The sequence below is a fragment of the Megascapheus bottae genome, chromosome 6, assembly GCF_031878675.1.
Source record: "Megascapheus bottae isolate mThoBot1 chromosome 6, mThoBot2.hap1, whole genome shotgun sequence".
NCBI lineage: Eukaryota > Metazoa > Chordata > Mammalia > Rodentia > Geomyidae > Megascapheus > Megascapheus bottae.
The window spans coordinates 53,022,756-53,038,542 of NC_143514.1; the positions used below are offsets into that span (position 1 = coordinate 53,022,756).

The window sequence follows — 15,787 nt, forward strand, 5'->3', positions numbered from 1 at the left end:
AAATCTCTTCTCCAATCTGTAAAATATATGGTTTGATGAAACAAACTTCAAGGCCTTGTATTAGCTGAAATGGGGTTGCAAGTCTTAGAAACCCTTATTCTAGCTGGCATAAGTAAAAAAGGAAATTAATTAGCAACCCTAACTTTAAGTCCAAAGTAATACCGCTTGTAGGCCCAGTGGATGGAAGGAGTCACAGTCATGAGCACTTGGTGTTACGCTCTCTGTCAACTGCTCCACTTTCCTGCAAGCTCTTTCCTCATGTCCTTCACTGATATAGTATGGCTGCAATCCCATCCTCTCAGAGTTAAGGGCTATCCGATTTCTACTTCCATAACAAATACCTAAGAAAACTTACAAGGAGATAAGATTTATTTTATCTCAAGGTTCTAGAAGTTCCAGTTTCTGATGAGGTGAGCCCATTGCTTGTAGGCCTCTGGTGGGTTTTTCTGGATGGGAATAAGAGTGCTGTTGGTGCATTGTAGAGCAAATCTGCTTAATGCATGACTTGAAAGGCAAAAGAAAGGACTGTGCTAGGGTATGTCCTCGATAACCTAAGGATCTCCCATCAAGCAGTACGTCTTATAGGTTTATTACTTCCCTATAGTGTCACTGTAGACATTTAACATTTGGGCTTTTGGTGGGCATTCAATATAAAAACTGTAACAATGGCAATTCCTATTTCGTAAGCTCAGAATTGAGACTCATTGGCCATATGCTGTACCTGACTAATAGATCTGGCAAAAGAAATTACAGTTCTCTGACTGTCCCAGAATCAGGTAGAACCAGTTCCTCCTAAGGCCCTAGGAATTGGTCCAATTTGGTGGTGGGGGGGGGGGTATGAAAGGGGAATAGATTAAGCATAGGAAGAAAAAGCAAGTCAGATGTCCACTTCCAGAACCCGCATAGACAGATAATTTATGAATCTCTAGCCATTGGGTCCCTCACAAAATCAGTCTAGAAAATATGAAGGTCAGTGTAATTCAGGAAATAATTGCAGTCATCAGTTGTTGTTAGAAGTATAAAAGAGAGTAAATGACTTGGTGTTGAACATCTATATTAAATTCCTATCAGAGCTTTTACATTCATAAGGTGATTTTATCTTGATAATATTCTCATTGATAATTAGGTCATTCCCATTTTACAGATAATATTGAGAATTAGGAGATAAACCATTTGTGTAAGGTGTATTTATTTATTTATTAGCTTCCATGCCCTTTTCACAAAGTTCCAGTGGTGCTGTACTAGGTGGTGGGAAAACAAAGGGGAGAAAGTGGCTCTCCCCTCAAAGAATTCAAGGGAGTCTAATAGGAGAGATAGATGGGAAAAAGTGATAGAGATTATGGGTGTGGAAGGTTCATCCTTTGTGGCTGTAGACCTTTGTCTCCTCCAGGCCCAAACTCAGGACTCTACTGTGCACGAATGAGTCATTGTTCTGAGGGCCTGTGGTTCTAAAGGAGCTTGTATCCACAGTGGCTCAGCATTGCTCTATTGGCATTACTCTTGTCTCTAGAACTAACTGGTGACAACGAAACCCAATCCCTTTACCCAAGATTTGTGTGCACATAATTAAAGGGCCATTTCCTCTATAAAAATGTTTTCCCTCTACAACTAAAAGACATTTTGGCTGTTTAGATATGTTCATAAAACACTTTTCAGAGCCTCCCTATCCCATTAGTCCTATTTCTAGGTCCATAACTGACTTTTCCTAAAAGAAAAAGAAAAAGGGAGAAATAGAAAGTAAAGGAAAAAGAACAAGACCACAATATTTTCCATCACAGAAAACATCTGCTCCCTACAGAGCTTTCTCCTCATAATTATATTCTCTGTTTTCTACTAGGAAGTGAACTCTACTTTTTTCCTCTCTGTGAAGCCCTAAGATAAGCTTAAGCCAAAAAGAGAAAAGGGCCAAATTTCCCTCCAAATGCTGCTGCTATAATTATTCTGATATAATTAATGGAACGCCTAATGTGCCAAACCCTCTACTAGGTACAAAGGAAATGTGATAAGCAGAGCAGGTATAGTTTCTTCAATCTTAGAAGAAACCGATGTTTATCAAAAAGCATGCATACAAATGTAAAGTTTTGGCTATGAGGGGAGACAATGAAAGAGTGACAAGGACTCTCAGTAGAATAGTTGATAGAAAGTAGTAACGTGGCCAGACAGTCAGAGAAGGCTTGCTTGAGGCTGTGACAGTTGCATCCAAGAGGTCAAAGAATTAGACGTTCCTCTGGCAGAAGGTTTTAGATCTCCTTTCCAATAAGAGAAAAGATGAGGCAACACAGTGCTGGTTTAAGAAATCCCATTGTCATTGGGCTCTGGTGATCATGCCTGTAATCCAAGCTACACCGGAGGCTGAGATCTGAGGATCATAGTTAGAAACCAGTCCAGGCAAGAAAGTCTAGAGACTCTTATCCAATTAAACACCAATAAACCAGAAGTGGAGCTGTGGCTCAATTGGTAGAGCACTAGCTTTGAGCATGAAAGCTCAGGGACAGTACCCTGGCCTTGAGTTCAAGCTCTAACATCAGCACCAAAAGAAAAAGAATTTCTACTGTCCAAGGAATGAATATTGCCGTGGGACTGAGATATTATCTGGTTTGTTGTCCTGTTATTACTAAAATAGAGCAGAAGATAGGTATGTTTTCTATCTAAATACAACAAATCCTTATTAACATTTATCAGAAAGAAGGAGGAAGGCAGTCAGACAGAACTGCTTGCCTGTCAGAGATATGGGATAGTGAAATTGGACAAGAAAGTAAAAGCTAGAGAGCAAAAATTTTCTCTCCTAAATACTGGATAAATATGTTGGTATCATGAGGTATTTAAGCACAGCCTATGAGCTGAGTGATTATTGAGCTTGACTTAATGAAATGAGCATGGCCTCAAGAACATTAGGAAAGAAACTCCAATATCTTGACCTCACACCATCATATACTATTCTTCCAAATTCTCCATTTTTCAGTTTTCTACATTTGTTGCTTACCAATTTACCCTACAGTAATAAGAGCTCTGTGTAAATAGAGATCTTGTATTTTGTACTTATGTCCAAAAGCAATAAAAGTACATAGCTTCTCAGTTATATATGGACTAAATTATTTCATGAAGGCTAATGTTAAACAAAGAAACAAAAGACATCTGTCCCTTTCAATTCATCTCAGTTGTCACCGCAATTGAGAGGCCACCAAATAACACTCTCTGTGCCCCTCTTTCCCATATTCAGTTTTGTCTGACCTCACAATTATTGCCATATTATGCAAATTTTGCTCATACATTTTTTCTATGGACTCCTAAGAGTAAGGAGGATTTCTCATCTCCAAATTCACAGCACCTGGAAAGGCATGTTATACAGAAATACTCAGTAAAATCAAATAAATGAATGAATGTATATCCCCAAAAGGTAATCAAGAATTAAAGTTATAGGGTGTATAGGTAGATAGATCTGAATGAAATAAAAACTCTCTACTTGCTGGCTGAATGATGTTAGATCAGTCATATCTCTGAATCTTGGTCTCCTGATTTGTAACATGTTGATGAAAAAAATCTATGTTGCTTATGGGAAATAAATAAAACCATCACAGTGCTTGGGAGATAATGTGTAGTCAAGTTTAAGATGACAGTCAAAAAGAAAAATGGAAGATGGCTCATATTTACAATCCTGTCTACTCTGGAGGCTGAGAGATTTGAGGATCACGATTCAAAACCAACCAGGCAGGAAAGTCCAGGAGGCTCTTATCTCCAGAATACCAGAAGTGGCACTGTGACTCAAAGTGGTAGAGCACTAGCCTTGATCAAAAGAGCTCAGGGATGGCTCACACCCCTCAAGTTCAAGAAACAGGAAGGAAGGAAAGAAGGGAGAGAAAGTCATAAAATGTTAGTCAGAGGAATATGAAGACTGAAATTTAAGTCCAATACTATATTCCTGGGATGTATCACTTCTATTTTGCTTAGAATAGAACTGGGATGTCACAAAATGAGGATTCAATGTAAACCAAGTAGCCAACAATAAGATATATCATGGGTGAAAGTGATCTAATTGTTCTTTATTATCTAAATGGAGAAAGTGAAGCCCAGTAGCAGATCAGTTCACCTGCAGGTGAACGGGCTTTTCAACTCAGGCTATTGCCCATTCTATGAATGTCAATGAGGGCCACAGGCTCAGGCCTACCCAGGTCTACCAGGAAATGGAACTGGATTTTTAAATACCAAGATACCTCATGCATGGCCCATTCCTTCAATAAAACTCTCAGTAGGCCTCAAATTCTGCTTGATGCTTCCTTGTCTCAGATTGACTCCCAATTCCCAAATGGCCAGGCCCCAGATGAGTGCTGTAATCACCTCTGGGGTGGAACACTCACCTTTGCTGAGCTGTTTCATGACCCCTATGGCAGACTGGGTTCAGACCTTTGGAGGCTTAATGGTTAAGTTGATGCAGGTGCACTTGGGAGATAGTTTTCCCATGCTTCATTTCATTCCACACTGAGCTTCATCTCACTCGATTCCACTGCCAGATGCCTTTTAATCCCAGAAGAGTCTGAATATAAGAAAGGAACCAGTCAAAAGGTGACAGGAAGGAATATTTCCTGGAAAGGAGTTGATAAAGCCAATTAGTTCCACCCGCAGATCCAGAGCAACGATTCTTAACATTTTTGAATGATATCAGAAATTGTAGGAAATTACTATTAATCTGTCTGGCAAAATCATACATACACACATCCAAAAATACCTATAATATTAGAGGATTCAGTATCTTACTCATGGCCCCAGATAGAACTTGACTTAGAGGCTTCTAGGACATCTGAGGTGAAAGCTTTCAACTCATCAACTCATCAGTCCTTCCTCTAAGTTTGCTGATTATACTTGCCTCACAAAAGGCCACAAAGCCAACAGGAAACTGAGCTGAGTGGAGCCAAGACCCACCAGTGTTCTTCGTGTCTCCCCCATCTGCTGCCATTCCAAGATACTGCTGCACAAATATTTGCTTTAGTCCTTGGTCTTATGTTTTACTGTGCAGCAGTGGAAGCTTCTAAAAATACTTCTGAGATAAGCAGGGGCTTGAGCATCTCTCAGAGAAGCAGGCTGAGTGGCATCCTACTTCCAACAATTGTGAGCTGAGGCTCAGCTGGGCAGCCACAGTGAAATTCAAGAGCCAATTTCCAGAGCCTTGATCAAGTGTCTATGGGGAATAGAGCACAGAGGTTGGACGGGGAGTATTACTGGGAAATTCTGGTGCTTGGAGTACAAGAGAAGGCAGAACAATAGTACGCAGGCTGGAGGCAGAGAATGAGGTCCCTCTACTGTGAGAACTGGATCTGAAAGAGAGACAGTATGAACAATAAAGACCAGGGCAAGTCAGAAAAGGAGAGACATGTCCAAGAATGAGGTGGTGTGCTAAAGATGGAGGGGGGCTGGTGAGATGCCTCATTGGCTGAGGCAGTCAATTCAGCTAGGGAAGCTCCTGACCACCTCTCCCATTTCACCTGATGTAGCTCCACACAGGTACTGTGTAGCCAATAGACCAATGACTCTACCTCTGAGGGAGTGTTAGGTAATGTTTGAAGGTATACGTTTGGCTGTCACAGCCGGGTAGGTGCTGTGACATCTAGTGAGAGAGACCAAGTATTCTGCTGCTCACCCTGCCATGCACAGGACACACCCATCCAGCCCCAAATGCCAATAGTATGTGCACCTTAAGCAGCTCCAGACAGGGTAAGCTCTGTTTTTTTCACTCTGTATAGACAGTGTATATGAGTCCTATGTGTGTTATCTGGCTCAGTACACAGGAAGTATTTGCTAAATGTCCAGTGAATCCGTGAGTAATAATAAAGGATACCAATATGCCTCACTGGTCTGAAATCCAAAAATTTCTCTGCAAGGTCATTCCACCCAGAACCAGGCACATTTCACCTGAGGTCAGATCCATTCCTGTCTAGCCCAGTCCAGCCCAGCCAGTCTCACTTTTCTGATGGAATGCTAAGTTTTACCTTCATGCCTGATAAGACAGTTTTCATCAATAAGACAGTTTTCATCAAATTAGGCCCTGCTCAAAAGGAAGGTTTATCTCTGGAGAAACAGGGAGAGTAAGAATTAGGACTAAATATCACCTGGGTCAATCTCTATACAGTTTTACTGGAGCGGAAACTGAGGCACACAGCATGGAAGCAACCTATGAAGTCTTACTCTGAGCAGCTAGAAAACATAACTTTTAAAAATGATTTCTTCATCTCTCCTTCCCCCATCTCACTGTCCTTTTCTTTCTCCTTCCTTCATTATGGAATTGTGGTTTATTTTGTTCTTTCTCCCTGCCTCTTTTACTAAGCTTACCATGTGCTGAAAATGTCTTCCAAGACAAATTTGAACTTGACATGCCCTTGTCCTTGAAGTGCTCAACTCTGTTGGAGATGACAGTTTCATAAATAGTAATGATAATAAAAAGAGCTACTGCATGCCAGAAATGTGCTGAGAGTTTGTGATATGTAATTTCTAATCAACATCATAACCTTGTGGGGTGGGTAGCATTATTTATTTCAGAGTAAACTGAGGCTCAGGAAAGACAGCCTGACCCAGATCACACAGCTAAACGCCAAGGAGCCAAGATTAAAAGTCATGCTTCCAACCTGTATCTTATAAATAGATGCACAGTGCAATACATTGTTGTCAGGAGATAAAGCTTAGATCATTTTGTGGAAGGCCATGAAGGCCAGATTTGAGAGTTTAGATCACATACATTGGGTGACAGAGAATCAGCATAGAGATGAAGGTAAGACAATGACAAGATTAGCAATCATAAGAACATCATTCTCCCCAATACTGGGAAGACAATGAAGGCCAGAAGCCCAGTTAGGGGCTGAAATCATCGTTCAGACAAGAAACAGGATGGGAACTCTACTTCCCCTACCCTCCACCATCTTCATCCTTAGTGATTAGCTCAGCAAATGAGTCAGGGAGCATGTCCTAGGGTTACCCCCAGAGACATCCAGACTCTACTCCTTGAAAGTCATAAATATTATTGCTTTACATGGAAGTATTTGCAGACAACTGCTTTTGGGGTCTTTTGTGCTGTGTTTAGACTTTTTAGTGTAATTTGGCTGATTAGTGGTGTGACACTAATGAAGCCTAAGATACACACTTGGAGCCTAAGATACACACTTTCTTTGTAAGTCATTCAAGAGTGAGGTGTCTGTGGTAGTTCAGGTGAATGTTTTGGAAACAGTGTATATGGGGTCTTGTCCCCTAGTCTTGTTAGCAGTGTGGATTACCAAAGGACTATTCTGAGGTCCATGAGAGATGTGGTATTCACAACAGTTGCATTATTTCTCTTCACTGTTCTTAAGGGGGAGAATGTCTAGGAATGGAACTTCACTTTATATGCCCATTTCGGGGCTGGGTGGTCAGCTGGGAGCTTTTCTGAGTCTTTAAATTGAAGTGTCCATCGGGATTGACCAGATCAGATTTGTGGATGAAGTTAAGGTACAATTTCTATCAACTGAGGTGGACATAGAGTTCAGCAGCAAGTACCTGCACAGTGTATCCATGGAGCTGGGTTTGATCAGAGAGGAAAAAACAAACGACAGTAATGATAGCAGCATAAAAATAAACTCAATACAGAAATACAAATAAAAAGAGATGGGCACTGGTGTATCATGCCCATAATCATAGCTACTCATGATCTGAAGATCACGGTTCAAAAGTAGCTTGGGCAGAAAAGTCCATAATATACTCATCTCCAAGAAACTACTCAGAAAAAGCCAGAAATGATACTGTGGCTCAAGTGGTAGAATGCTAGCCTTGAGAAAGAAAAAAAAAAAAGCTCGGGGCCTGAGTTCAAGCCCCAGATCTAGCACAGTTTCTTCGTTGATCTCTCCATCTCTTCATTTGCTTCCTATTTCCCTCTTTTTCTTCCCCTTACTCCCATTTTTTTTCACTGTGTTTCAAATCTAGTCTCATCCTTACTCTTGACCACTTGCTCCCTCTCTGTGTCTGCTCTTCTGATAATCTTTCTCTTCTTATTTTCTTGCTTCATCCTGGTAAATTTCTCCTTGTAGCTCCCTGTCTGTTTGTATTTCTTTCTTTCTGTCTCTGCTTCTGCTTATCTCTTTTGTCTCTTTTCCCCTCCTGCTGTCTCTTCCAGATCTAATTTATCTCTCTCTTTCTCTTTGCCTCTCTCATCTCACCTCAGGGGTACCTGGGGACCTGTCTGCAATTGCAAAGGACTCTGCAATTACACCTCCACCCCACACTTGAGAGCAGGGTTCATCTGTTTAGTCATGCACCTGTCCGCCACTGTGGGAGGATTGGCGAGGGAGGTAGAGACAAAGATATTTCATTGTCATGTTGTTCTTCTGGCTCTACCAAGAGGCTCCAGACAGGTGCCTCTTAATATTCCAGCAATGCTGTCAGGCTTACCAAAGAAAAATTACTTTTCTGTGGTTTACTCCTCTGCAGAATTAGTCTTTCCTTTTTAATGATGATCATCTATCGCCAGGAGGGATAGGAATGTGAGCAGGTAAAAGAATTCTATGTGGATGCTCCCACAGAGAGAGCAGGTAGGAGTTAGAGTGTCTTATTTGGAGGAAAGATGGTGCATCATAAGTGTCAAGAAAAAAATGTCTTAAGATCAGGACTGTCTGTCTCTTCTTTTTATCCCATCTCTTATGACAGTGTCTGGTATAGAGAAGACATTTAACAAAAATGTAAATTCATAAATGAACAAATGAGCTCTTCAGTCTTTTTGTGCAAATATTTGATATGTTTCATCAGACTTCTGTTTTCTCATGAGCCAAATGAAGATGGTGATCATAGCTCTCTGTAGCATAAAATAAGTGTGATAAAGAAAGTGTGATCCACTGCCCAGGTTGGGCCTCAAAACTCTGCCCGGGGTGGGCTAGGTGAGCATGCTCACTGGTAGCTCTGGAAGAACTGCAGGGAGTGAGTGGAAAGTGTGAATCTGGAGAGCCATGTGTCTGTGAGGGACAGAGTGAAATAGGAAAAGGAAGCCACAGACCAGGAAGGAAGAGACGAGTGAGTTTCCTGTCCTTTGGGGGATGTGGGTGGAGGGTGTAGTGGAAGTTGGAAAGAGAACTCATATTCCTTACCAAGGAGGGCTCATTCTTAAGCATTTTGTTTTTAGTATCTTTAAGTAATTGTACAGAGGGGGGGGGTATCATTTAACAAGTCAGTTTGTAAGTACAAAATGCATCATAGTCCATCATCCCTTTCACCATTCGCCCCCTTCCCTCACAACCCCACTAAAGTTGATTTAACCTCTTTGGGATTGAGTTGAGTTATTTCAGGGCCCAATTTTCAACTAACTGGATAAAGCTCATGTTTCAGATGAGGAAGCTTGACTCATCTTAAGTACTCGCTATTTCCATGGCCTTTCCAACCCCACTGAAATGGCACATTTTCAATAGGCCTTTTCTGACCACTCTGCTGCAGTCTGCTCCCTGCCTTGTCATCCCCCTTTACCTGTTATTTATCTTAACTCCATAGTGCTTATCATATTCAGGCACACTACACGATTTACAAATATATCAGGTTTCATGTGTCTCCCATAGCTACAATGTATGCTCCATATGCATACAGGGATCTTTGCTAGTTTTATTGGTTATGTACTCCAAGTTTCTAAAATAACTGAACACATAGTAGGTTCCTAATGCCTGCTTGCTGGGTGAAAGAATGGCAGTAGGACTTCTCAGCTTATTGCAAGAAAGGCTTTGTTTGCGTATGACATATGAACTGAAGAACAAAAAAAAATACTCATTTACTCATAGAAAAGTTAAGTCCAGAGGAAGAAAATGTCCAAGGTCACATGCCAGCTAGTGATTAGAACCCTGTTGCCCTGTTGGTCTCTGGATTCCCATTGGTGTTCTCATTCAGTATATCAGATCCGAGACTCAAGACAGGAGAACAAAACTACTTCATACTACTCTATCTTCAGTTACTACTTTTGTCCCAGAGCCCTTTGGAGTCCCAAAGTGGTACTCTGAGAGTTGGAAGCAGGAAGCTGGACAGCTGAGGAGAAAGGAACACACCACATAGTGAGAAATTAGAGCATGAATAATCTCAAAGAGCTGATGATTCAGAACCATTTCTATTTTCTGATCTCCCCCATTTCTGATTCAGCATCTTGATGCTGAATGTCTCACAGGCATCTAAACCTAACATGGCTCACACTAAATTCTTAATCTCTTTCCTGAAGCTCTTTCTCTCCCATCTTCTACCTCCTAAATCATTGCATCTCATCCACCACCCTACTGCTTAAACTAAATATAAAGGACTTAGGTTTCCTTCTTCTCTCTTTTAGGCCACACATCTAACCTGTTATCAGGTCCTGTTCTTTCCCCAAAATATACCTGCCCATTTTTACTGCCTTTGTATGATACAGACTCCTATATGTTCCCTCAATCGCAGATTTTTAGCATTGTGATAACCTTTTAAAAGTACAAGCCAGACAAAGTTATTTCCCTGCTTTAAAGCCCTCAGGAGCTTTCACTGAAAAGTCCAGTGTCCATAATGGCCCAGAATAAGGCCTGTGATTTACTCCCTCGCCTGTCATTCTACCAACCTCTTTCAGTTCTCTCCCTTCCAAGTAACCCTTCCCTCACACCCTGCTCGACTCATAGATGCTACTGCAACGACAGCCCACTCTTGGATTGTGTGTCCCCTCCTCAGAGAGACCTTCTCATGTCCCTGCACCCTTAGTTGATGGCTCTGCATTTTCTTTGTAGTACTGTTACAATTTCAATCATGTATTGGGGCTTTTCTTTCTGTATTGTCTTTATCTGATTTTAGACTTCATAATCATTATCTTAGTTTGATTTTATTTGATTTTTAGCTATAGTATAGGAATGTTACAAAAATGTCTGAATATAATAGATTATTGAAAGAGAGAGAGAGACAGACAGACAGACAGAGACAGAGAGGCTAAACATGACCCATAGATATCCACTGGATTTTATGGCTTGCGGAATCTAAGTTTACGTTCTTTAATTTTATGATCCAAGCCTTCACCAGTCTGTCCCCAGGCTAGCCATGTTCCCCATCTCTCATTCTGTACTTCAGTTTCATTACCCTCAACCACTCTGTCCTATGTCCAACCCTGAACCCTGGCTACTATTGTGCCTCTGCTGATACTCTTTCTCTCTCCCCTTTTAAGATTTATTTTTGTCCTTCAATTCTCTGTCATATATCCACCTCCATGAAGTCTTTCACAGCTTTTTATTTGCAATTCAGCCTCCACACATCCACAGAACTTTATGTTTGAATTTATGGTGATCGTACTCCACAGAAGAGACAGCAAGTATACAGGTGAGAAGATACTAGAGCTTGTATGCAACAGTCACTTTCAAAGCACACGACTGTGGGATCACAGTGTAAGGTCTCATTTCCAAATTTCTTATCTGTAATATATATGTGTGTGTGTGTGTGTGTGTGTGTGTGTGTGTGTGTGTGTGTGTGTGTGTATGAAATCTACATGGTAGTTGACCTTGCAGTGCTATGGTGAAGACTGATGACAGTGACATTGTCCAGAATAAGCAATGAGAGATAGTGATTGCGTTTATGATGGCCTGCCTGGTTATGTACTTGTGATTTTCTCCTATAGACTATTATAGATTTGTCCAATTGTTGTTTAGCTAACTCAAACCCCTGATGCTTTCCTTAGCAGTATACACATAGGGACGGCCTCACAAGCATTTGAATGAATGGAGTGATCAGAATGGCAGTACCTATCCAAATTTGGATCACATGAAACACCCCTTGCAATAGGACATTGAAGCTACAGATGCCCCCTATCCTGCCTTTTTAAACAGTTCTGGGCAGAAGTGAGCAGATCAGCCCAAGTTTCTGACAATCCCACATAAATCTCCAGTTTCACTGCTTTGAAGCTCATGGTTCCACCTGGTTGTGTGTCTGGCCATTCCCTGCCATCTGTGAGAAACAGACCAATGACCTACATAAGAATCTGAGAATGCTGAGATGTTCAGCTTATAGGCTATCAAGGTATTTTTATGGTTAATGAATTGTTGGGAGTTTTCAACCTAGCTTTTTTTTCCTTCACTTCTAAGACCATTAGGTATTGAAAAGCATTCCAGCCAAGAGAATTATTGCCTTTCCTTGCCTACATCTTAAATCTTTGTTCAAAGACAGCTTGTTTTAATTGAAAATGTTCAATCAATCTCTGCCCTTCTTCCTGCCTATGTCCAGTTTCTTGACTCATTGGAGGCCTCTGTAGAAAACAAGCTAGAGTGAGGCTCTGGGATTTGAGGAATATATGAGAGCTGGAGGGGAAAAAGGAAATAAGGTTGTCGCAGAAAAGTCTCATCTTTGAAACACTATCTTTTGTATAGATCTTATCTAAAAATCAACAACACCTTATAGTTGATTTTTTTTACAGCCCAACTCTTTTCTCTTTTAGAAATTCAAGAGGGTTGATGCACATTGATGCTGTTGGTATTTGCTTCAGATCTTGTTATTGGTTTAAATTGGAGAGGGAGGATTCAGGTGTGCGCTCTCTCTCTCTCTCTCTCTCTCTCTCTCTCTCTCTCTCTCTCTCTCTCTCTCTCTCTCTCTTTCTCTCCCTCCCTCCCTTCTTCTCTCTCTCTTTCTTCCTCTCTCCCTCATTCATTCATTCATTCATTCAGCCCAGTGTTACTAAACAACTAGATGCAACTGCACACTTCATTCCAACAACTATTTACATTTTACAGATGAGGAAATTGAGGCTTGAGAAGTCAGGAGACAGACCAGTTGTCACACAGCTATTCTGCAAAGTCACACAATGCCCACCTTCTCTATTTCTTCTCAAAATCAATGACTTAAAGCAACACTAGCTGTACTTTTATCTTTTTGCATTCTCTATGGGTTCAAATGGTGGGCAGATCTCCATGGGTGTTTTTTAGCATGGAGTCTGATGTGGCTTGCTGCCACACAATGGCTAGAGCTGGAACAGCAGAGTAATGGAAGGGTGTTCTCTTTTCTTCTTTCTCTTCATGTGATCTCAGAGTCTCTGAGAAATGATTGCTTGTATGAAGACTCAGATCTCCAAGTTGAGCATTCCAGTAAATCCAATAGAATTTACTCTGCCTCTTCTGTTACTTCTTCTACTTCTGCCATTCTTGTGGTTAGAAGTAACTTATAAATCCATGAAAATTCAAGGAGAAGGGGCCACACCTCTTTTTGGAAGAAACAGTAAGATCATATTAAAGGGGAGCTATCATTACAGACATCTCTAGAAAATGTCATCTGCCATACATAGAATGCAGGGGATCCAGATTTTGGATTTAACATATCTGCTTCCAGAACTTTCTAACTCAGCCCACAGGAACCTCTGCTTCCCTCTGTGCCCTGTATTTCTTCCGGCCAGCACACAACTACTTGATTTGGTATCCAAAGCTCACTAGAGACTGGCTGGGCGGGTCAAAGCATCAAGCCTGTCTCTGCAGGCCCTGGCCATGAGATGGCCTCCAGTGGCTGCTGGTCAGAGAGGCCATGCCCAGTGTCAGCTTGTGGATTTCTTACAGAAGAGGACAGGGAAGGTCAGTCACAACCAGAGGAAGGAAGCAGGTGGCAGCCCCAGGGCACAGCAAGCCTGTGGTGCATCTTGATGTCATAAACAATGTGTCTGGTGTTTTTCCTTCTCCCAGAAGATGCTGGCCTGGGATGACTCAGGCTTTGACAGAAAAGGTGCCTTCAAGTCAGGAAACAGCCCAAGGCAATGGGAAACTCATGGCTCTGGACTCTTACTTGCCTGGATTTGAGTCCTGATTCTACCATTGCTGGTTATATGGCCTTGAATAAATTCCTTAACTTGCCTCAGAATGTTTATGAGTGTGAGCTTGGTGTAGTGGCTCATGCCTGTAATCCTAGCTACTCAGGAGGCTGAGATCTGAGGATTGCAGTTCAAAGCCAGCTCTGGCACTAAAGACAGAGAGACTCTCATCTCCAATTAATCACTAGAAAAAGGGAAGTGGGGCTGTGGCTCAAGGAATAGGGTGGTAGCCTTGAGCTGAAGAGGTCAACACTCAGGCCCAGAGTTCAAGCCCCATGACCCACACAATAATGAATTTTATGATGTTTATGAGGTGTCTATCCTTTGGCTAAATCACCTACCCTTTCAGAACAGTGGACCCAGTTGATTGGGTTGTTGGAAGGATTAAGTCAATATAGACAGACAGCAATAGGTTGCACAGTACATTTAAAGATTACATAAGTGTTAGCTATTGTTATTTACTCATTTCATAAATATATATTTCACATGTATTGCCAGGTGAATGTGTAGGTATTTAGACAATCAAGTAAGACAGTTATAGCCTCTTATCCACAGGGTATGAAGGCCAGAGAAGCAACTATTAAAAAAACAAACAAACAAAAAGGAAACAGTTGAAATCTACTAGGTTGAGTTGTCTGGTTAATGAGTAACTAGAAGATGCACAAGGAAACCTAGATGGGTCTTCTCCCAGTGAGGACATCAAGAAACTCGAGTCTAGCAAAATAACAGCTGAATCGAAATCCAGCGGGGGAGAGGTAGCGGGGCGGGGAGGGGGAGGGCTGAGAAGGAAACAGTCCTGTAAGGTATGAGAGAGAGGGGGGCAGGTCTGGGAAGATGGCACCATGTGGGCAAAGTCCTGGAGGCCAAAGAAGTTCAAGATTGCTGGGATGTTAATGTCAAATGGGTGGGATATGGGAGGCAATACGATGAGAGGTAAGAAGATAGCCAGAGACTCAGCTATGTGTGGCCCTAAAAATCATGGCAGATATGTGGACCTCCAAAGCAATTGGGAGCAACTGAAGGTTTTACTCAGATAAATGACCTGGCCAGGCATGCATTTTAAATCAACCTCTACGGCTACTCTGTAGAAAATATCCCTTATGAGGAGGCCCATTGGAATGGGATAATAGTTCTCTAGGGGAAAGACAATGCTGGACTTTGCTAGAAGATGGAAATACGTGGATAAACTTAAGAGACAGGAGATCTTATGGGCTGGTGGCATCCTGGATGTTTAGAACTAAAAGATGTGGGAAAAGGAATGGCGAAGGGTTAACACCTAATCTCCATTTATAAGATAAATGTTAGATGCTCTGAAGGAAGTTGGTTTTGAAGCCGTGGATTTAAGGGCAAAAGAATCCATTTGCAGCTCTGGGAGGAAGAGAGGAGAACCCTGAAAGGCACTTCTAAAGAGTTATCACCTGAGCTAAGGAAAAGTGGGAGAGACCCATCAGGCAGAGAAAATTGTAAACTGTTGGAAAGGCCGGAAAGGTCAAATAAGATACACAGAGCTGCTGAAGAGATGATTGTTGTGTGAATTCCCATTAGGTGTTAATGGTCACCCTCTTCTCTGGGGAATTAATATGATAATAAGTAGGTCATAATTCCTTGCCCTAAGAATTCATTATTGGTCAAATTTCAAGGTGGAATGAGCATGGTATTTAGAGTCATAGGTATAACCAAAGTTATAGAAGTCAGGGACTAAGCCCTGGAATTTGACTAAGCCCTGATCTCTATATAACAAAAATTCTTTTATCCTTGGATCTTCTTATCTGGCTTCATCTTGAGCTACTTGTAGCCAGTAAAGCCTCGTGTTTTCCATAGGACTTTTAATGGTTTCTAAAAGCCATACACACATGCGCGCACACACACACACACACACACACACACACACACACACACACACATACACACACGCATCCTTGACCCTTCCAAGGGCCCTATTCCTTCCCAGTTCTATGGCCTTGGGCAAATTTTCCTTCTATGCAGTGAAGTTTCTTTGTGTGCAGAATGAGGATAATA

The 15,787-nt window shown here is 41.6% G+C and overlaps 1 protein-coding gene across 2 annotated transcripts in view; it reads left to right on the plus strand.

Annotated features, from left to right (window-relative positions):
* Positions 1-15,787, plus strand: part of LOC150061855 (BEN domain-containing protein 5) — a 971,256-nt gene that overhangs the window by 939,536 nt on the left and 15,933 nt on the right. The gene's annotated exons all lie outside the window — the stretch shown is intronic.